This window comes from Glandiceps talaboti, chromosome 10, assembly GCF_964340395.1.
Source record: "Glandiceps talaboti chromosome 10, keGlaTala1.1, whole genome shotgun sequence".
In the NCBI taxonomy this organism is placed as follows: Eukaryota; Metazoa; Hemichordata; class Enteropneusta; family Spengelidae; genus Glandiceps; species Glandiceps talaboti.
The window spans coordinates 4,765,683-4,771,938 of NC_135558.1; positions in this window are offsets into that span (position 1 = coordinate 4,765,683).

The window sequence follows — 6,256 nt, forward strand, 5'->3', positions numbered from 1 at the left end:
TAGTATCATACGGACTAACGAGAACTGCACAGGACTGAATAACATTTAAAATTGTGATTTTGTCACCAACTCTCAAAACGTCGCTTGTTTGTGGTGATAGAGGGAGCTCTTCTACGTAAGCATCCACAGGTGATCGTTCACGTTGAATTTGAGACGGTTTCAAGATGTCTGACTCCAAAAGTTCAAAGTCTCCAGCAGCATTTAGTGGTAGTCGGACTATTTTATGCCCAGAATGTACTTCTTTTGAACATATTAATGCTATTTCATCTTCTGCATCGTTGGAAACGCCTCTGATATTCAAAATATCTCCCTCAAACACCGAATCAAAGTTTCGTGTGGTGCTAACGCACGATTTTTTGACGCAAAAGTTAGAACGAATCCGTGCATCCCACAGCTCTTTAGCAGTGGCAAACTTTCTAGGTGGAAGACAAAATTTTCCATTATAACTGTTCGGAATAAGAAAGTGTCTGCCGTTTTCATCACGCGCAAGTATTTTGTTTGTAAAGTTTAGGCTGTGAATCTGTAACAGGGTGTCTGCGTTAAAACTGACGCCTGGAATGACGGGAGCTTGATCCATTACCTTGACAACAAGCGGTAGCTGTTCGCCCAGTTTGATGACGTCATGAATATTGATGATTTGTGTGAAATCCTCGTCACTGTATCGACTAGATGGCGAGACGTTGATGGGGAAATCTAAAGGAATACGAAAACTTCCACCTGTTGATTCTAACCCTATCACTTCAACCTTTGTCAGTTTGCGAAGAAGCATTTCTTCTGACATATCCTTAGCCAAACCATTAATTGCAAGACCCCCTTCCAGTCTGCTGCATAGCGTTGCAGCTGAGAACTTGACTTTCTTCGGCAATATTTTGTACAACTCTCCGATCGTGTACTCCCTTAGGTCACAAAGTTCAGTGAATCCACCTTCAAAATCCAGTGGTAAAATAATTTCTTTATTTTCGATTTGGTGTTTGCACTGCAAATAAATGTTGTTGTCAGCGCACTGAACTTTACTCAGTACTTCTAACACGTCGCCACACTCTACCTTCGTAACACCTGGGATATCAAATGCTATGCCAACCTTGACGTAACGTGGTGAAATGGTCAGTAGGTCAGTCACGGTGTCGAACGTATAGTCTACGCCATAAAAAGGAAGGGTATTGAAAGTACCTGTGTAGTCTAAAGGTATGCCAATGATGTCAACCGCTTTGGTAGTCGGTACTACATATTCCGGGTCTAGAACAAGTTCTGCTTCTTCTGTTGTCCTTACCAATTGTACGATGTCACCCTCCCGTAGCATTCCGTCGTCAGTCGAAGGTTGTGAGCATCCTTCTACGCTAGTTATTTCTACGACCGCAGGCAGCTCATTCTTTTCGATAAACTCTTTCAGTGTGAGAGGAGACATGCCGTCTTCACGACTCCCTGCCATCGTGGTGGTCTGTAGATCTGAACAATAGTTCAAGCCCTTATGTTAGGGTGTGCGTACCTGATATGAGATTCATTTGAAATTCCACGAACTCCATAGTTTACCGGGAATTCATTCAAGCGTGAGGCCGCACACAGGTGTAGTTCTACGCATTCGTGTACGTCACACACAGCGCATCAAATTGATAGCTCAGTTTACAAAACACCTACGTACAAAACTAGATTTGAAACCAGGAACTATTTTTAACGTGTTAATGGCTTGCTATATAATCTGACGAGTTCCTAATTTTGTAGTTTCACTCAGTCTTTCTAAAACTCTCCGTATACGTAGTAACACATGCACTCAAATCAATATGTAGAAAAAAAATGTATTGTATGTATTTACATACATATTTTTTTTAATCATACACATTGATTAGAGTGCCTGTGCGTAGTAACGTTTGCTTTTTATACATATACCAGAGCACATACCAGGACCTCAGACCACTACTAGAGCCAGGACACAGCAAAGTTTGGTGACCTCCGTAAAAGATACGTGTATACCCCTTTATGTGGGGTTCAATGACTTAGTGCATACTCAGACCACTATAGAGAAGGTGCATACTGCAGCCAAAAAGTTATTACTAGTATCTGAGTAATCTAAGATAACGAATCATTCTGACATATTCTGATGAAGAGTTTAAAAAAATGTTTGGACAGTGTTAACACATACTAGAGGTATCTTTTATTTACATAGCCTGGTTTGATGTCCTGTTATCTGCAAACAAGGTCACAATCAAGATGGCAATTCTAGATACACCGTTTTATAATTTTTACGTGAAAAAACGCTCGCTTTATACAATATATAGAATTGCTTTCCCTTTCGTTATTCAGTCGGTGACCTTTGTATCATAAATAATGGTGTTGCAGTGTTGCACCCAGCCTTTTCAAAAAGGTGTCCCATGACTTACATTGTTCTTGGTCATCATACTCGTGGGACATTATGCAGCACACCAATAAAGTCTTATCACATCAAATATAAACAACAATCTTAGGATGAAATTTATTCACGTCTAACATTACTTTGTACAGATGTAAAGTATCATGTTGAATTCACTATATATTTGAATACAAGTAGAGACTCTATTGTGGTAAGCGTTTAGTCACTAAGTCTTGGGGTTTCAAAAGGGTTAACTCTTTATACAAAGTCTCTTTTTAAAATTTAGTACACAGCTTTTCACATTGATTAGTCATAGAAATTTGGAATGCTTGTATTAGAACATCTTTCAGACTGGGTCATCTATGACCCGTCACTTCTAAAAAAGTGGATCAGGAACAGAAGTTTAATGTGTCAACTGACACAAAAGGCTCAGTCTGGCTGCAACACCGTGGCTGTTGTTTGACCCCAGGTAGTGTTGATGTCGTAACTACAAACGGTGGTGACGTAGTTTGTAAGTTACACATGTATACATCCATCTATTCATCCACACACACACACACACACACACACACACACACACACACACACACACACACACACACACATGAGCACACACACACGACACACACACACACACACACACACACCTATCTAATTACTTACCTACCTACCTACCTACCTACCTACCTACCTACCCACCAACCCACCCACCCACATACATACATACATACATACATACATACATACATACATACATTCATACATACACACACATACACATTCATTCATACATACATACATACATACATACATACATACATACATACATACATACATACATACATACACGTACGTACGTACGTACATACATACATACATACATACATACATATATATACATACATACATACATACATACATACATACATACATATATATATACATACATACATACATACATACATACATACATACATACATTCATACATACACACACATACACATACACATACATAGTTAGTTAGTTAGTTATTTTATTCACTGTACTTTTTAGAAGTAGATACACAAAACTCAAGGCAATGGTACCGATAACATAAGTTTAACACACTAAAGTAAAAGTCGATAAGTACAGAGGGTCAACCAAAGGCAGATGGCACATAATTATATTACATTAACAGTTCAGACCTGGAGTCAAAAAACGCTGAAAATTCAAACGATATATTTTGAGGAGCGACACTCAACCACGTCTGACAAAGGGCGCGGCCATCTTACATACATACATACATACATACATACATACATACATACATACATACATACATACATACATACATACATACATACATACATACATACATACATACAAATGTACATACATACATACATACATACATACATACATACATACATACATACATACATACATACATACATACATACATACATACATACATACATACATACATACATACATACATACATACATACATACATACATACATACATACATACACGAACAGAGTGCGCACAATATTTATCAAGATGAGTTGGGACATATTTTAAGCTTCAGAAGTAGAAGCCTCCTGATGTGTGGTTGGCATAGTTGAAAGGTCCCGGAGTCAAGGACACAAATCGAGTTGTTACATGTATCAGTCATTTCAAATTAGGTTGATTGATTTGTCTATTGACCATTTTCATGACGATTTAGATATGGCATCTAAGAGGATGTGTTCATCTTCTACCACCACCATTTGTTAAGCACATTTTATGAGAAGGACTTCATGGAATTTATTGCTTGTGTGTGTGTGTGTTCAACACGTCATATAGATTGCAGCTGTGTATTCTACTCAAGATAGGTTTAAACGTCCTTGGTATGTTGGTAGTTATAAGTAGGTTTAAAACACCGTCCGTCATTGTACACCAGGACATCATGCAAATGTATAATTCAAAGATCATCGAATATTTTACGTTGAATATTGGATGAAATCTTCATTCTAAAATCAGACTAACATATAATCTGAACTTTTATTTTTGAACACACTATCACATACATATCGCCATTACAGTGTAAATGTATCATAGCTAAAATGACTACAATTGTATACTTGACATATTTGGATCCCAATTGATGAATTAGACTGGCACCAGGTCCTTGACAAAAATTGTCTCATAATCTTCCAACATTTTGAATTTGTCGCTCATTCAAATTTTGTAAAGGAAAATGTCCTCAATTTTTTTTTATATATTTTTCTCATTTATAAAGTACTAAGATTTTGGGCTGACTTAGTCTAGTTCCCGGTGGACAGTATTCCGATCACACGATGTTATCGACATTATCACAATGTGTGAAGATAACGTAGTGTAAAATCGGAATACTGTCGGTCAGGATCAGAAACTAGACTAGGGCTTATTGTTCAATCACCCGACTGTTTGCAATCACTCACTCATATCAGGTCACCTATGTCACACAAAAGAACATACTTGTGTTTAGAAGTGTAGATCGGAATGTGCGCTAAAATATGGCCACAAGCTACCATGCATCACGAAACTAGAGGGCGATGCGTATCCGGCATAAAATAAAGAGCGGCAAATCATTCTGAAGCGTCAAACAATTTTTTTTAAGTCGTAAGGCCTACTGATAATAATGGATTGCTTAAATTCAGTTTTGAGGAGCAGATATACTGGAAGTCTATGTCAAAGTATTTTGATAATTTAGGCAATTATCTAATATTGATTTAGGTCAATTGGCTATCTGATTGGTTCAAAATGATAAGTCACTAAGTAACATGTATTAGTCCATCTACAGAGAATTCCACTGATACGCATGTGCAGTGAGTCTAGAATTTGAACTCCGATAGATGTTACATGCAACCTTCAAAATGTCCGTAAAAGGGTACGCTAATTACATGTAATGTCGTATTTTCTGCAGTGATAACATATCTATATCATAGATGTGTTTACGACAAAGTGTACTTTCGATGAATGGAAGGCTGTAGGGACTTGCATATTTATATTTGACCTTCCTCCTAAAGTTTGTACGCTATTCCATTAGTCAATAGACTGTTCACTGCACTGTTGTGCCGGTGACATCGTTAGCTCTTAATCCTCATATGCAACGTTGGATATGAGGTTGGCCAGCCAACGATGCAACACAACATCGCACTGATATGTTACTCTTTATATGATTTATGAAATGGAACGATGGCTAACTATGCCATACAACAGTGCAGTGAATCTTGGAGTAATAATACTGTATAATTACTCCATGAGTGAACATACAGCTAACAAATCAAAGAAACTCGTCTCGAACTTGGCACTAAATGTCAATACATGACAAAGTACATACATCAATACTGATACGTTGTTATGCTTGCAAACATCACACTTCGTGGAAAATACCTGACTCATGAATCAGTTTGTTTATCAAACGTCTTTCAGCCAGTAAATCCGCTTTGTGAAATTAGGATTATGGTTTATCTGAAGACCGCCATCGCCGGACTAGCCGCCCGCTTCGACTTCACGACTCGGACCGTGTGGGACAAATTTCCCTGGATATCCTTCAATTCTCTCCAAACCTTTCTATATAAAAAGTTACCCGTAGTCCTTTTGAAATAATAACGAACCGTCTTGTTTTTGGTCAATATTTTATTTTCATATAGCGTTGACACAGTGTTTAGCGGCCATACTGGGTTCTAAAATGACTAAATTTTGATAATTATAACACTCAGTGATTCTATCTACAAAAAAAAAAAAATTCACTGAGAATAGGTTTTCTTGAAGAAAATAACAGCACAATTTTAAAGGGTTTATTTCCAAGGCACATTGTATTTTAACTTGAAATATTATTTTTGTATTATGATTATTATTAATATTTCTTGATTATATGTAGTACATGTATTTTATGTTATCTGC